Genomic DNA, 17481 nt, shown 5'->3' on the forward strand with positions numbered 1-17481 from the left:
TTTGTGAAAAAAATGTAAAACTGAGTTCTTAGAAATGGGGTTTCTGGTTGGCTAGGGTAGGAACCTAAACCAGAAAGAAGCCACCACTTTAGTCAAGATAAGAGAGTTCTACACTCAAGATAACCCCTGTTCACCCCCTTGGTAGCTTGCCAGAGTAGTCAGGCTTATACCAGCCGCAATGTAAAAAGCGTTTGCACAACACATGCACACACCAGTGACACACTAGGCACACCACAAAAGAGACTCCACACAAGGTTATATAAACATATCCTTTGTATTATATATTTAACAGTTTAGACCACATTCACATAAATCAATATTCACTTTGCCATCTAGGCAATAGACACAATAATGCGTAGATCATAAATCACTTTACCAAGGCAATTGTCATAAACACAACAACCAGAATGTCTGGCATAAGTCTAATCATTCTATAGCATAAAATGAAAGAAAAGTTTTAAGGAAAGATATGATTCCCCTTCTATTCTTTTCTCTTGTATCTTTAGCAATGTTTCAAAACATATAGGAGCATCATAAATATACTATACCTGAGAGAGGAGAACAATAGGTCTCTCACGCCTGTTCTAGAACTGGGTATATATATCGCCCTGAACAGGAAAAGGTAACAACGAAATCAAGCATTTATAAAAGTAAGCTTAGGGATCCTGAAATTCACTCATCTAAGAAAGTGTAATTTGACCCTGCAGGAAGATCTACCTGTATCATCATCATGGGATAGACTGACCAAGAAAAGGAACTAGGAAGAAAGCTAACATTCTTACCCTTCCCTCCAATGTGAGTAAAGCGTGCAAATGAATGTGAATGAATGGGTGAAATGGATGTGTGGAATGACATGAGTCCAACACTGAAATATAACGGAGGGATCCCCTATTTCCTTTTCTCAAATGTTACTGCCTCATGCTAGAAAAATGTTTTCCTGAAATAAATAGGTTGTGGCTAAACAGGAAATACAAATGTCTTTTGAAAATAAGATCGGTTTAGTAAAGGGCACTAGAGTCAGAATGATAGGGTAAAGCAAAGAATAGAAAGCCCCCTTCTAATTGTATCTTATTGTTTTACATATACAGAAAAGAATATGTTCTATTGACGAACCCCATGAATATTGCGGTCCTGAAGAAGGTGTTTACATATCAGTGAGACAACACCGAAACGCGTCGACGCACAGAATAATAGAACCCAGCCAGATCCCAATTAGATAACAGATATACCTGGATTTTGGATACTGTGATCTTGATTATCTTTATTATCTTTTTTATTTTGTGTCTCATATTTACATGAGGATACTGGGTCATGACAAAACAATAGTAGGGAATACTTCTCACCTACAGTTTATAGGGGTTGTTTTTGAGAGTTATTATGTTTTTTGAAACTGTGGAACTTAATTGACTGTAATTTGTGTATCCTGTGTGACCCTTCTCTCCCTTTTTTTATTATTGTATTTTTACTTGTACTACTGTATATTCATATGTATTATTGTATTAGATTTGATAAAAGTGTATAAAACCTTTTTATTGATGTATTGCAGATAGTGATCTGATTTTTAACCTTAGATACAAGATTTTAATAAAATACAAAGACTGTAGACGTCATATTTTTGTGTTGGCCTGACATATAATAACAACTGTGCCATTTGAATGATTGATGTGTATGAGATAGTGTTTGTGGAGAAAAACGCACATAGTCCATGGATTTTCCTTTGACTCAAATAAGTCTAATTATAAACTCCAGTAATCGTGCCTGCGCCCCTGCGCTCTTCTTTAAAATTACATGTAGTGGCATAGCTAGACGTACTGCCACCTGGGGCGTCCCCTAAGTTTGATGCCCGGGTGCAGATGAGAGCGGGGGTGATGGCAGATGGAAGACTTGTTCTGGGGGAGGGGTGGCGGCCGAGGGACGACTTGTTCTCGGGCTGGGGGGTTGGTGGTAGTTGACAGACATGACTCCCGCGGCCTCCAAAAACAGTGCCAACCCCCTAGCTACGCCACTGGTTTAACGGTACGTAGGCACCAGATGCAGGGCCTAGAAGCCCGTGTGTGTAAAATGTCTTTTTTTAAGTTGATGGTAGCATTGTTTATGGAAATGTAAGTTTATGATGAGTAAATTTCGTTTTTCTAGCTCAAGCAGTGCTGCAACCAAAGTTCTGCACTGTTGCGCTAGAGGAATAGATCATTGCAGAGTCATATTTACTAAGATATGGTACAGCTGCTCTCTTCCCCAGTGCCAAGGCACAATTGGGCTGCCGTGCACCAGCTATGATTACTAGCTTAGGTTCTGAGCTGGAAGAACCGTAGACAAAGTTTAAAACTTTCAAACCACTACGTGTGTGCTGTACAGTGTAGCACACATGCAATGTGAGAAGAGTAAGGACAAATTAAAAGATTTCTTTAACCTAATGCATACTTAAAGTAGATGTTATTTTTGGCTAGAAAACAATGACTACCATTCTTAGTAGGTAGAAGTTTGTGTAAAAAAACCATGGGTGGTGTTACTCAACAAGCTACTTTCAATCACAAATAAAGCACAGGAAAGTAAATAACAGTTGGCAGTTTTACATCACTTTCTGCAACTTTGCAGGGGCAGAAAGTGTTGATAAGTCTGGCTCTTTGTTTGGGTGAGTTTGGTTTATGTGACATTTATTCGATTTTGTAAAGACTGTGCTTTTAAAAAATATTCTAGAGATGGTAAGTCTACTGTGAGCGTGAAGGTTATCTTAATGATTTCGCAGGTCATAAAAAAGGATCAATTTAGTTGATAGATGTGTGATAACTATAGAGAATTAGACATCTCCCTTCCCTTATGTAGCTGTGAGGGTGCCACAGAGTAATCTTATGAAAGAGGAACATTTATAGAAATTCTATAGTGTGGGTGCAATATTCAGTCAGTAGGTAAAAGTCTTTAAGTGATATAATTTGATCTCAGTAGATGGTCAACTTTATGAGGAAGATAAATACCATTTTCCAGATAATCAGCAAATTAGCACGGTTATGACACACAAAGGGAACAGGTAGTGGTGGTAGATTTGGGCAGCCACAGGGATGGAGGCAACGTAGGTGATACATATATCTTGGCATTTACCATTAGCTTCATCTTCAGACTTCGCAAAGGGACCTTTAGTGACCAAGTCACATCCAAAAACTAGATTGTTATCATTATGATTTATTGGATATTTAACCCTCAATCCCAGCCTTGTTTTTTTCCAGCTAAAATATGTCTTCTCCCAGTTTTTTTGGTGCATCGTTTATTCTGCTTCTTCGTTTGCGGCCATGCAAATTGTGCAACTAAAATGGTTACTTCATCTGCTCAACTGCTCTTTAAGAGAACAGGGATTTAGTTTATAAACAGCTTTCCAGCGTTACCACAACTTTCTCAAAGTTTCAAGCCAGGGTGTAAAATATATTTCATTTTCATATGTCAGAACAAAAACAACAGATGCAAATATTTTTTTTATGTGACCACAAATCAGTCTGCAACATTTCAGTTCAGTCTGTGCTAAAAATAATTGCATTTTGTGTTATTTGGCATGTCAGATCTTGACTGGAACCATGGGAACGTATTTAAAAATATTGATAACTTTATGAAGTGTTCATTCCGCTCTTCTTTAGCTGTACTTGCTTCACCAGCTAACTTAAAAATGAATATTCAAATATTGTTTATTCTATTCAAACAAGAGAATATTAGTACGTATAAAGCATGGTGCCCAAAACTTGGCAGAGTAGTCAGTCTTAACTCTTTTATTTGGAACTCACCCAGCCCTGCTTAGAGTAACTGTTTGCTTTCCAAAGTATTCATCTCTATTTAAGTCTGAAGCACACATTGTTTTTGGCATTCAGTTATGATTCTATGGAGGATATGTTTTAAATTTTGTAAGTTATTTGTAATGTTGTAAAGTGCACACAAAAAGCTTTGTATGACACAGCACATGCATGTTGTGACCATGACAATCTTTGCATTAAATAACTTGTTGGGGACAGAATCAAGTAGACAGATATTGCCTGTTTGTCAGCTTGCAGGCACCTGCTCCCTCCCACACACTTCGACTGAGATTTTCTGAGATTTTGTGCTCTCCACACAATAGGTGTTTGTGGTGGAAAGGCGTTTTTTGCAGTGTAAAACATGTTCTGTGCGGCTTTGTATCAAGGGTACATTACTGGGGAAGATCAGCACAGTCACCCCTAGGTTTTTGGCTCAAACAACAATCTACTCAGATAGCAAGAGTTGCTTTTGCTTCATAAACAAATGGTGACTTGAAGCAGTTACAAACAAGAGCAATTGTGATCACTTATCAAAAGAAAAAATTATACATTGCATGTGTGCTGCAGGGCACAGCACACATCCAATGAGTGGGGACCTTCCGAGTTTGTCTATGCATAGCAAACATACCTTCGATGACATTAGAAAACAGCTCAGGGTGTTCCTAGAATATTGCCTCTCCCTGAGCTCCCACTGAAGTCATTCAGTCAACAACCCAGAAGGCACACTAAACAAGACTGCATGCTTAGGGAATAACCCAATGCCCTTTATTTCCTAATTTATTTGTGTTAGAACTGGAGCATCTTGCATTGTGATCAATACGGCGCACAATATAGGAGTAGGCCTATACTTATTTGCTTCCGCGCGGATGACACCACATTGTATATTGGACAACATCAAGAAAGCTTCAATGCAATAATAAGGGGATTCATTATATTCAAAGAACTATCTGGTTAACTATAAACTGGGGAAAATCAGTGATATTTCCAATAAAATATCTGGGTGTTTGGGTCAGCACTAATGTAGATGAAATTATCTCATTTAATTATGGCAGTGCTGTCAGCTCTCTTGAAGATAAAATAGTCAGATGGCTGAAACTACCTCTCTCATTGCTGGATGTTGGCTTATCAAGATGGTTATTATGCCTATATAATTTCTGTATTATTTTATTAGAATCCCTATCCTGCTAAATAAAATCTTCTTCAAAACACTAAACTTCCTACTCATCAAATTGACCTGGGCAGGTAGGACACCCAGAATTGCTCAGGTATGATGATCCTGCCATATTATAGGGGAGGGCTCACTATCCCTGATATGAAAATTTGATGCATTAGTGGTTTCGTACCCCAAAAATATATAGTGCATCCAGTGCATTTGAAGGTGGTTAGATGGCAGCCGCGGCTCATGCAGGTAAGAGCGGTGAGGCTGGATGGTGGGGGATTTCGAGAGACGGCGATGAAGGAACATTACATCCAAAATCAATACTGTCTAATGCACGGTGCAGGCTTAGGAAAAGCTCAAACAAAAAGCTAGTTACTCTTCATATAAGCAAGTTTATATAAAGCGCAGCTACCCACTGGGGTTTCCTGGTGCTTCGGCGGAGGTAGGATGCATGCAGGCCCCACCAGCTCAGAACAGCCAGGTCTTCAGCTGTCTGTGACAGGAAGACAGTGAGGTACACATTCTTGAATGTTTGGGTAAGGCATGCCACAGCCTGGGGCCCTGATATGCAAAGGAGCGACCTCCTATGTGCTTGATTCTGGGAATGGAGCACAGGAACAGTTTGCTAGAGCGCAGGGGGTGGGCCGGTTGAAGGTAGCCTGGGCATGTCCCGGATCTAGCTCTGTACACATACCACAAGGCTTTAACCTGTATTTACTTAACTACCGGAGCCAATGAAGTACTCGGAGAAGGGGTAAAGCCGGTGTGTCTCCAAGGAGTCAATATAACATCCTAGCAGCCGAGTTCTGAACAACTTGCAACTGTCTGATGGATGCCTTATCTGCCCCTATATAACGCACACTGTCGTAGTCCAGTCTTGACATTATGAGTGTCTGAATAAATGTCTTTTGAACTAGAAGTGGGTGTGACCAATGATTTTCTGCAAGCATTTAAATATGCCAAAGCAGATGGCTTGACACCCTTGACTGACTATTTTTAGCTTAAAGGTTTGCACCAAACAATACTGCTGATGTCACAAGAAGTTCGTCAGAAGGGTGTGTACACAAACATGAAGTAGAGCAAAATAAAATGCAACGGACAACCCTGTAAGGACCAATGTGGAATGTATCATGGTTGGATAGGGCGTGTTTGTGTATAGGTGAGATTAGTAGCTTCCACGATGCAACTAATAGGTATGGTTTAGTAGAATGTATTCAATGACCTTTTTTTTACTGCCTCTTCTCATATGTCACCATTTGTGGTTCATGACATGATGTAATATGGAACCATGGAACATTTTAATCTAGATATGACCAATCTGCACAGAATGTTCTATGTTGCCAGTCCTTCTTCAAGATCCACAGCCAACTTGTTACTAAGACGTTAGTAAAATCATCTTGTGTGCTTGCGTTAAGGGTTAGCTTATGTTATTTCATGGCTCCTTTTTGTAGAAAATGCATTCAAATGGATTTGTGAAAATAACGAAGAGATCATTTCTAAGCCACTGATTTGTTCCAGCAACTCCACTTGATGATGGATTTAACAAATGAAAATAAATGCCCAATTTACCGTGCAGCACCACGTCATTCATGCAACCTTAGCCCTACTATCTCAATTCATTTTTTCTCTTTTTAAACTATTGTGTAAGAATTTATTATCATTAATGCTATTTTTTGTTATTGATTCATGTACTAACTTTGAATAGAACTATCCTCTCTCAACTAGACCGCTTGTGAATATTACCCGTAAAAACCTTACTTATTTTTCTCCTTATATTTAACCCCACAGTCCCTCTAAAGAGTTACGCCAGTTATCTGTTGCTAATCTCCATGACTCATTTGGACCCAGAGGTAATATTGTTTGTTTTGGATCATCCAGCTTGGACGGGGACTCTGATGAGGCCTGGCCAATTTAGTCTGCTGAGGTCGCTACATCCATCCAGAACAATGCACAGCAGCTATTCACATGGATTCATAGAAACTCTGCCTCAATTTTCACAAAGCAAGATGCATATTTCCTCAGGAATGCTGGGATGGACACCCGTGGGCAGTAGACCGACACCGCTGCATTCGCAATGCAACATACTAGCTTTACATTGATGTGTTTAATTTAGAACTTCAGATTCTGTGATTTTTTTTTGCTTAGCTTCAACATTTTTATTCATTTATAATGCTCGGAGTGTTTTTAACTAGCGGACATTAGATTCCCCATGTTAGACTAATTTCTGATGTGTTACCTTTGCCTCAAATTGTAAAGCGCTCTGATATCCTTCAGGATCAAGTTCGCGCTATATAAAACTTTATAAATAAATAAATAAATAAATAAACATTACAGTATTGCAACCCCTGCACTTGTAAAGGAAGTAGGAATTTCAATGCTATCAATGTCGTACTCGAGGAAACGGACTTTAAGGTGAAGCATGCAGCAGTTCACTAAACTACTGTGTGCCCCCTCATTGCCAATAGTTCCTATCCGTACAGCGAAGCCGATGAATGTCAACTCAGGGGTAGTGGAAGTGACATCACATGCCATTTGACCTTTACTTTAAATCAAGCACACATTTACATATACACACACATACACACACTCTGCCTAACAGAAAACAAACAAGCACGCTAACAACATAATTTTTTTTTTACTTATCTCTGCTGCCAGCGAGGGTCATATTCCATCTAATTTATTCTTTATTCTTCATTACACTAATGATGAATAAAGTAGCATTATTCACTATTAGAGTAATAAAAAATTGACAGAAAACAAGGAAAGTGGAGCGCCAGTCGACGATCATAAGGACAAGCTGGCTATGTCTTCCTGACACTGATTTTGCCGCCTCTGAGGCCAGGGGTTGCAAAGGCCATGTCAAGGGGCAAGCCAGGAGTTGCAGCTGAGACCCCAGATAACACCAACATAACATCAATGCAGAAGCTGACACTTATGAACTGCTTCCATTTTATGAAAAACTAACAAGTGACAAGGAGAGTCAGTAACTGTAAGGAATGACAACATTTTTGATGTGTTACCCTCATTTTCAGGTCTCACCTACGCAGCGCGAATGCGTTGCATAGGAGACCTTTAGCCGTCGTTTTGCTCTTTTTCGAAGCACATACTCGTGCTTGTGGCGGCATCTACCTTGCGGGAGTGCGCCACAAGAATGAATATGTGCTTCGAAAAAGAGCAGTTTGCGCGCACGGCCAATGCTTTTTTTTTACAAAGTTCACCTTTTGGCGAATGTTTTGTGCCTTGCTTACAGATTCTTTTTTCTGTTTTTACAAAGATCCCCTTGTGGCGGCAGAGCTGTGCTCGTCGTTTAATTTTTTGTTATTTTTTTTTTGTTTTGAGCCATGGTGGTGACTGATCACTCCCCGGTGGACCCACCCAATCTTGGCCCGGGTTGAAGGACAGCTCAGCTCATTGGCACACATCGATGCCGAGATCGGTAGGCACCAGGCCACGGTCGGTTCACATTAGCATATCCCTGGGCTCTGCACCTGCGCCTCCCTGCAGCCCTCTCCCATCTCCGAAGCACCTTTCCCAGCACGGACATAAAACAGCTCGCTCCAGAGAGCCGGGCCTTTAAGGGCACAGCGAGTTAAATGTAGTTTAAATTGCACAGCACCCCACCGCAGATATCCATCCCGGGCCGCGGGGTGGCCGGATGCCCCACCCGGCTGCATTTAAACACAGGCCACGGCTGCTGATGTCATTCATTCTGGAGCAGGACTCGCCTTGGAGAGCGCCTGCTGTACAGGCTCTGCGGAGGCGGCTGTCGCTGAAGGAGGCAAGCGGGGGCTTCCGTCCCTCAGACATTACATGCTACAGATCCACTACCTACACGCCCTCCAATATTACATGTTATCTAAACTCCCTCATATTACATGCTCACTATGCACTACCTCCACACCCTCCAGTATTACATGCTGCCTAAACTCCCTCAAATAATACATGTTACCTGTGCACTACCTACATGCCCTCAAATATTACATGCTTTCTAAACTCCCTCAAATATTACATGCTCCCAATGCACCACCTAAACTACCTCAGATATTAAATGCTACAGATCCACTACCTACACGCCCTCCAATATTACATGCTATCTAAACTCCCTCATATTACATGCTCACTATGCACTACCTACACACCCTCCAGTATTACATGCTGCCTAAACTCCCTCAAATAATACATGTTACCTGTGCACTACCTACATGCCCTCAAATATTACATGCTTTCTAAACTCCCTCAAATATTACATGCTCCCAATGCACCACCTAAACTACCTCAAATATTACATGCTTCCTATGCACTAACTACACACCCTCCAGTATTACATGCTGCCTAAACTCTCTCAATTTTGACATTTTACCTGTGCACTACCTGCACACCCTCAAATATTACATGCTATCTAAATCTCAAATATTACATGTTACCTATGTACTACCGACACGCCCTCCAATATCACGTCCTGTTTAAACTCCTTCAAATATTACATGCTACCTGTGCACTACCTAATCTTCCTCAAATACTACATGCTCCCTGTGCACTACCTAAACTCCCTCAAATATTACATGCTTCCTATTCACTACCTAAACTCCCTCAAATACTACATGCTGCCTATGCACTACCGAAACTTGCTCAAATACTGCATGCTTCCTAAGCACTACCTAAACTCCCTCCAATATTACATGATACCTGTGCACTACCTAAACTCACTCAAATACTACATGCTACCTATGCACTACCTAGACTTCCTCAAATACTACATGCTACTTATGCACTAGCTAAACTCCCTCAAATATTACATGCTTCTTGTGCACCACCGAAAATCCCCAATATTACATGCTACTATGTACTACCTAAACTTTCTCAAATATTACATGCTACCTATGTACTACCACCACGTCCTCCAATATTACATGCTACCTAAACTCCCTCAAATATGACATGCTAACTTTGTACTACCAAAACACTCTTAAATATTACATGCTACCTGTGCACTACCTAAACACCCTCAAATATTACATGCTACCAATGCACAACATACCCCCCCTCAAATATTACATGCTACATAAACTTCCTCAAATATTAAATGTTACCTATGTACTACCTAAACTCTCTCAAATATTACATGCTACCTGTGCACTACCTACACGCCCTCAAATATTACATGCTACCTAAATTCCCTCAAATATTACCTGCTCCCTAAGATGGTGCTGGATGAATCTCTAATAAACTTTTTATCTTCATTTCACTCTAACCTGTCAGCCGTGGTTAGATTTGGTGACAGTGGTGAACGATCAGAACCTCTTAAACTAAAATGAGGAGTTATTAGGCAGGTGTTTGTTTTGGCACCTAACATATATTATTGATTTCAGCATTTGTTTGAATAAACTTGGGCGGAATGTGCAAGTAGTGGGCCCAAAGTAAATCCCTGATCTCTTTTACGTGCATGACACGGTTTTGCTGACCCAAACTCCCAATGGATTAAAGGCATTGGTTGATGTATTTGTGAGTTTTATGGGTGACCTTACTCTAATAACAAATTTCTCCAAATCGCGTGTGATGTTCTATGGACTCAGTAAAATGAGATGATGCACAATATTGTTAAGGAAAGGTACTAGAAAACGTTCATCATTATCCCTATGTAAGGGGTCACATTCGAGTGCAAATATTCATGGTCTCAGTGTTTTTGCAGCAAGTCGTTCTAAATTAATAAAGTTAATAAATGCTCTGTTTAATTGGTCAAGTGTGGCTGTCAGTCATCACATAGGCCTATATTATATATTTACAAAATGCAGTGCATTCAACCACTTTCTCATGGTGCAGTAATCTAAAGGTATACAAATATAAAGAGCATGCAAATTAAAACAAATTGATTTTATTGGGGGTCTCTTTTCTTCCCAGTGCCCCATTCTGCCATGAGCAGTTAGGGCTTACTTATGCCGAGGTTTCCATTAAACATGCAACCCTACTATTATGGTTAATCCTTTGGAACAACCCTTTGACCTCATTAAACAAAAATGTTTTCACTCATTGTTTGATCCGTGATAACGTCTATAACATATCCATGTTCATAAACACAAAAACTGTATTGTGTGGATTGAAGAATCTGTCCGTGTTCCTAAACCCCTGTTCCAATAGCAAGGCTGATGAATCTTGGTTTACAAATTCTTTATGGCTAGAAGATTAGTTACGCTTGAAGAGACATGATTTAAGAATACCTCCATAAGACTTTTACCCATTTCAGAGAATTATGTTTGTTGAGCATCATCTCGTCATGTATTTAAAAGTTTGGAAAAGAGCTCTTTTGTTGGGATATAGACTTGTGACCACACGACAGCTGCTATCTGACTCACTGTGACAATTCAATACCGACAAGGTTTATTTTTGCTCTTGCCCATGTGATAAGTTTTCTATCCAAACTGGTTGACATTTCATGTTCTTTTGTAAATTGAATGTCTTTTTTACTAAAAGAGTTTTAATTCCAGTGCTAATAAAACATAGTTTTTTAATATCTGCTGTGCGACAGCATAGTAGACTATGTGTTGTATTATTATGCACACATTTGATGGTTTGCTGCTTTTATGATTCAATCCCACATATCATGTTCGTTTGCCCAGCTTACAGATCACCTAGAGAACGCTGGCTAAAACCAATTTGTAACCAACTGGGCACCCGTTTCTACCATGCTGCTTTGCGTATTTTGAGAGCTGATGCACGGGAACTCTATGCTTGCGGTCTGGCCAAATTTTTTAGATGGGCGGGGAGCATTAGACTGAGAAACTTGAATTTCAATTCTTAATCTGCACTGTGGTCATGTGTCTGCTGCTTTTACATTTTGTATGGTTTTTATACTGAAATATCTATTTTTATCTATTCATTCTTCTCTTTTGAATGAATCTTTGCGATTAATGATTATGGTCTTTTTTTCTAATGTGAAAATGCATTTTATCTTATTTGTATAATTTTTTTACTCTGGAATTTGTAGCTTTTAAGATATGTATTATCGAAATAAAGCTATCTTGACTGACTGACTGATTATATACTTATAATCAAATAAAATGTTTGATTGATTGATTGAATAAATGAAATAAAATATGACAGACCACCATATTCACTTTTCAGTATTAGATTTTTTTTCCATTTTATATAGCATTGAACTTAACCCATTAAGCACTTTACATGAGCACCAGATTACATTACATGATTTCTTCAGACACAAGAAGGTTAAGTGATTTGGCCAGAATCACCGGATGTTGAGTCAAGGCCAGGACTAGAATCTAGTTTCCCAGTCAAAAAGTAGGCAACTCTGTTGTTTTGGACACATCTGTCTATAAAAACACCTAAAAGACTTAAAGACACCAACTGTGTTTACACGTTTGCCAGGATCAGGTATCTATGCCATATATTGTGGTAATTTTCTAATGATGTAGCATGGGCATCTTTATAGATTTGAGATGGCCTGGAAGGAAACGCTCATGGCAGAGGTCTAACAGCTCAGTTTCATAATCCTTGCTTAGCTTTTAGCTGCAGATAAATGCCAGTCATTAACAGTGAATATCTACTGGACCTCCTACTTCCTGATGCATGTCACAACGAAGGCAGTCTTGACACAGTCCTGCACATTCCGCCTTCCATCTTTACAAGGTCTTTGCAGAAGCAGACAAAAATTAATAATCAAAAATTCGGTAACAGTTCCTCTTAGACATTGGACTTTGGTGCCTCTTTATGCTTTTGCCATAAAATGACATTTGTTACGGGCAAAGCAAGTGCAGCTATTGACTTTGTGAAAATTCCCTTTTCAAACTATCATATCTGTAAAAACGTAGAATTTTTCACAAGAGAAAAGAAGTGAACACAACCCTCAGCAAAGCAAACTTAATCTTCAGCATTCCTCCTTTAAGTCTCCCTTAAGTCCGACTAACAAAGGATTATATTTGAACAGCACCAAAGACACCTTGAGGAGCATAAATCATAAGGATACTTCAACTGAGACATATTACAACTGACTGCAGAGTTCTTTCTCATTTTCCTATTCAAGCTTATGTGCAATCCAGGAACATGACGCACTGACTCTAGAAGACCTGCTGGGCCTATCAAGAATTAATTGGAAAAGGATCATGAGAAAGTCAAACGGCCAGAATAGGGTCCTAGTCAATATATCAATTGCTATTTCCAAAATAGCAATACTACATTTACACCAATCTTGAAGCCAGTGCCAAGATAAAAATAAAGTTTCCACTTCTTATATATTAAACTCAACCAAATTGAGAGGTCTTGGATCAATCCTAAACTGGCTCAAAAATCCTGCAGACTCTGTAACTATAGTCAGGAGTCCTTAAATCACATTTTATGTATTTGCTCAAGCTTAAGAGACATGTGCAGCAAATATCTTCTGACATTTTTTAGGAAAATAACTTTTCTTACAGTAACAGAAGCAACCGAGACCTGCTTTAATTTATAAAAAGTTGCATTTGAAAAATGACAAAGTTCCTGGCCCTTGTATGACAGACTAAACAGTGTTGTTTATACTTTTTGGATTTAGCTGGTTGATTTATATTTCTAATATACTTGTATGACAGATGGGAATGTGACAACTAAACGCGTGCAGCATTTTTATTAAAAAGCCTTAAATGTATCCACCTGGTATTTCCACCTCGTATGTCTATGGAGCACATACAACCTGATTGGCAAGGTGTGTATTGTGTATCACTAGGCACATATTACTTCAACCCATCAAGCACTGAGTGTACTTTACTATAAACCTTTTAAAAATATTTTGTAATGATTAATGAACACGTTGTCTTACACTCTGTCACTTTTTTATTGTAAGGAACAACTTGCTATTTGTTTCAGGTAACAGTGTGTTACTGACGTTTTATTTGTAATGAATTGCAAAAAATAACACAATAAAATAACATGACTGTACTCCTAATCATGAGCAGTGGAAAGAGCACACAGGCCTCTAATTGAAGGTTGCTATGGTTAGATTCCTAGTTAAGGTCTGTTATACCAGGCATCCTTGCCATCGGTTTCCCCTAACTATTTTCCTTTAGACCTCCTGTTTTTGCTGACTTCGTTTTTGCTGGCCTTAGGACTCTGCACACTTTACCACTAATAACAGTGCTAAAGTGCTTGTGCTCACTTCTTAAAACATATCAGAGTGGCTTATATCCAAATGGCATATTTAATTTACTTGTAAGTCCCTAGTAAAGTGGCACCACCTGTGCCCAGGTCCTGTAAATTAAATGTGACTAGTGGGCCTGCACTTAAGTAGCACTTTAAACCAGTCTCAGACCTGCCATTGCAGCCTTTGCGTATGTGTGCAGTTTTAAATGACCATTTCGACCTGGCAAATGATTTGTTTTGTGTAATAATGATCAAGCGAGATAGCCTGAAGAATTGGTGTGCACAACAACTGAACATTATTCTATCTTTACATATTTTCAAAAAACACTTCTGACAGTTTTATGAATGAATAGGAACAGTCTTCAAATGAAGTATCTCAAACAATTTTCATTTAGATATTCAAACATTCAAATTTGTCAACCAATCAATAGAACGGTGCAAATGTTATAGTATCATAATTTCTGATACACAGGTCACAATTTGCAGAAAAGAACAATCAATGCAATTATCTTGATTAACGTTGTGCTTGATATCCCCATGCTCAATGCATTTCGGGACCTTAAGTCCCTTCTTCAGGGGACACTGTAATGTAAATAAAAACAGTTTTTTGTGGTTGATATGGTTATTGAAACATTTAACTGAGAACCAGATAAAGCCATCTTATCAAGCGACACCCACACGAGTGGCAAGGATGAACCTAGAGAACCCAAAGTGGTAGCCAGCTGAAAGGAGTACTGATCTAATGCAAGCATTACCATCAAAAACGATCATGTCGGGCCAAAAATGAAATAGATGTTGACGAACTGTGGAACCTGCATACGTGTCGGGGAAACTGAAATGTCTGCTGCCATTGCGTGATACGAACAGCGCACCTGAAGTCAGTGGATCTCCACGTGCCAATAGGTAAAAAGTGGAAAAGTGCATGAAAACACCATCCCCCAGTGAACAAACGTGAATATAGCTGATCGAATCATACCTATTTACAGCCTACATCCATGCAATTTACAATAAAGTACACAGACTGCTGCGTTATCCTGAAACCACAATATGTGAATAAGTCAAAACATGAAGCTAACAATAAAAGCCTGAGTGCGTAGCTCCAGTGAAAACGCTATGTTACCTGTATTACAATCCCACGAAATGAGGGCAAACAACCTGCTGATACAAGAAAGATGCCTGGGTCATTGCATAACACGAGAGGTCCACCGAAATAGGTGTCCGATGCTTAAAAAGTCACATACCAGCATGCGTGCAAAAACCTTTTGCCAGGCCCGCACCTTCTTTTGAATAAATATGTCACCCATTGAGTAGGCCCTGGACAGCCGATAGGGCAGGGAGCAACAAATTTAAAAAGTGGCAGTGGCGGCCCGTGGTGGGAGTGCTACTGGGCGCTGATGTGGGGCGGGTGGTTGTAAACTACGGATTACGGCTGATTAGAGTTAAGTAAACATTTAAATAAATTAAATTAATTTCTTTGTGCGTGCTGCATCGCCAAATGTGATGCAGCGTGTGCAACGAAATTTGTTTCATTTACTAAAATGTTTACTTACCTCTAATCAGCCGTGATCCGTAGTTTACTACCTTCCCCACCCTGCCCCTCCCCCACCTCACATCAGCATCCAGCAGCACTCCCACCATGGGCCGCTACTGAAAAGTGGAAGAAGTACTTTAGTGTGGTATGTCCTGGTTTGGAAAAACTCTTCAATTTGTTTTTTACTACTGCAAGGCCTACCTCTCCCATAGTATAACATTGGAGTTTGCCTTATTACATTTTATACGTGTAATTTCCAAATGGGAGCCAGTGACCAGTTCCTGTTTGGTGTCTCTGGGATTGTACTGAAAAATCCTACCTTATGGTGAAGTCAGATTTTTAAATTACAATTTTGAAAATGCACTTTTAGAAAGTTGGCATTTTCTTGCCTTAGTCATTTGGTGCCCGCAACCTGTCTCTGGGTCATATGACTGGGTGTAGTTGACAGTCAGGCTTTGTGTATTCCGCCTAGACAGCCACACAGTGGCGGTGCATCCATTGGGGCGTTAGGGCATTGCCACACTAATGCTAAGGCCCATCCATCGATCGTTTTAATAAACTACGAATAACAAACACAAATTCTTCTTTCTACTTCTGACACTAATTCCAATCAGGACTCCTGATTGGAATTAGCGTCGGAAGTAGAATGAGGGATGCGGAAGAGGATGGCTGCAGCAGCACTCAGGGTTTAAGTTACAGCGCACTGGACAGCAATAGTGCGCATGTTCGGTTTTTGGCTGGTCATTTTTACGACCAGCCCAAACATGCGCACTAGCCTTCCCCTTAGGAGAGCGAGGGTTGCGTCATGCCACAGTCCCCGGTCTCCTAATGGGCAGGGAGTATCAATGCTCAAGCCAATCCTGGTACTGCTGGAGCGGCGTCTGGATTGGCTGAGAGGGGTTGCCAGCCACTCCAGTGACACAGAAGAGGTTGAAGGCGCCAAAGCGGTACCCAGCAGCAGAGGCAGGTCAGGTAAGTTTTCTTACTTTATTTGAACCCCCCAGTATTGTGGGCCGCGACTGTATGGACCCCACTCCACAATGTTTTCATTTTCAGCAAGACGTGTGTTCGCATCTTGAATCTAAGGGTTCCAGTAGATCAACTGTTAGTTGATTGCATGCTATCTGCAAATAAAGTCTGAATCCCAAAATATTGATTCGCTAGAGGCAGCGGCTAATTGAGGCAACACTGACATCATGTTGTTCAAATTGGCGAACCTTACTGCTTTAATATGCCTGTCTATTAGAGAGACCCTGGGATACTCAAATAGGCCACTGCTGTGCATTGTGCCTGGGACTCCTGCCCGGTTCGAGGAGTGGGCTCAGGTTACGTGTGTTACCTCCATGGCACTGATTCTAAAAAGACACAGTAAAAAGCTGTCGGTAGCGAGACAGCGGGACCTAAACAGGGTTCAGCCACTTTAATCAAGTGGCAGTAACAGCGTTGGTTACTCATTTGCACACACCTGCACAGTGATGCTCATAGAAACATATTTACGTTCCATCATATAGTCTGCAGCATTCAACTTACGTCTATGAGCTGCTGCGAAAGTCTAATGCTTCCATGCGTGAACTTTGCGAAAGAACGATGTGGGCACGCACGCAATGTACTCCCATCACCTCAATGGCTGTATGTGACTCAGTAAAGGCTGAAGCCTGTCCTGTGAAGCAAACATTAAGAGACAGTCGTGGCTGAGAGCGAAACATCAGGGGCTTTACTCCTCACTTGGACCTGATGCAAATCGCCTAACAGGGTCGGAGTGCGAGTCAGCTCTGATCAGTCACTAAAGGCATGCTCATGCTCACACTCATTAACTCCCATGACACAAATCCATTGGATGACAGACAGGGGCTCCCATTACCTACACACAACCAAACTACAGATTACATACTACG

At 40.3% G+C, this 17481-nt stretch overlaps 1 protein-coding gene across 1 annotated transcript in view; it reads right to left on the reverse strand.

The window, feature by feature from the left end:
• ANGPT1 (angiopoietin 1) overlaps positions 1-17481 on the reverse strand; it is a 1006072-nt gene that overhangs the window by 798227 nt on the left and 190364 nt on the right. The window lies entirely within an intron of this gene.

Source organism: Lissotriton vulgaris, chromosome 4_1, assembly GCF_964263255.1.
Source record: "Lissotriton vulgaris chromosome 4_1, aLisVul1.2, whole genome shotgun sequence".
NCBI lineage: Eukaryota > Metazoa > Chordata > Amphibia > Caudata > Salamandridae > Lissotriton > Lissotriton vulgaris.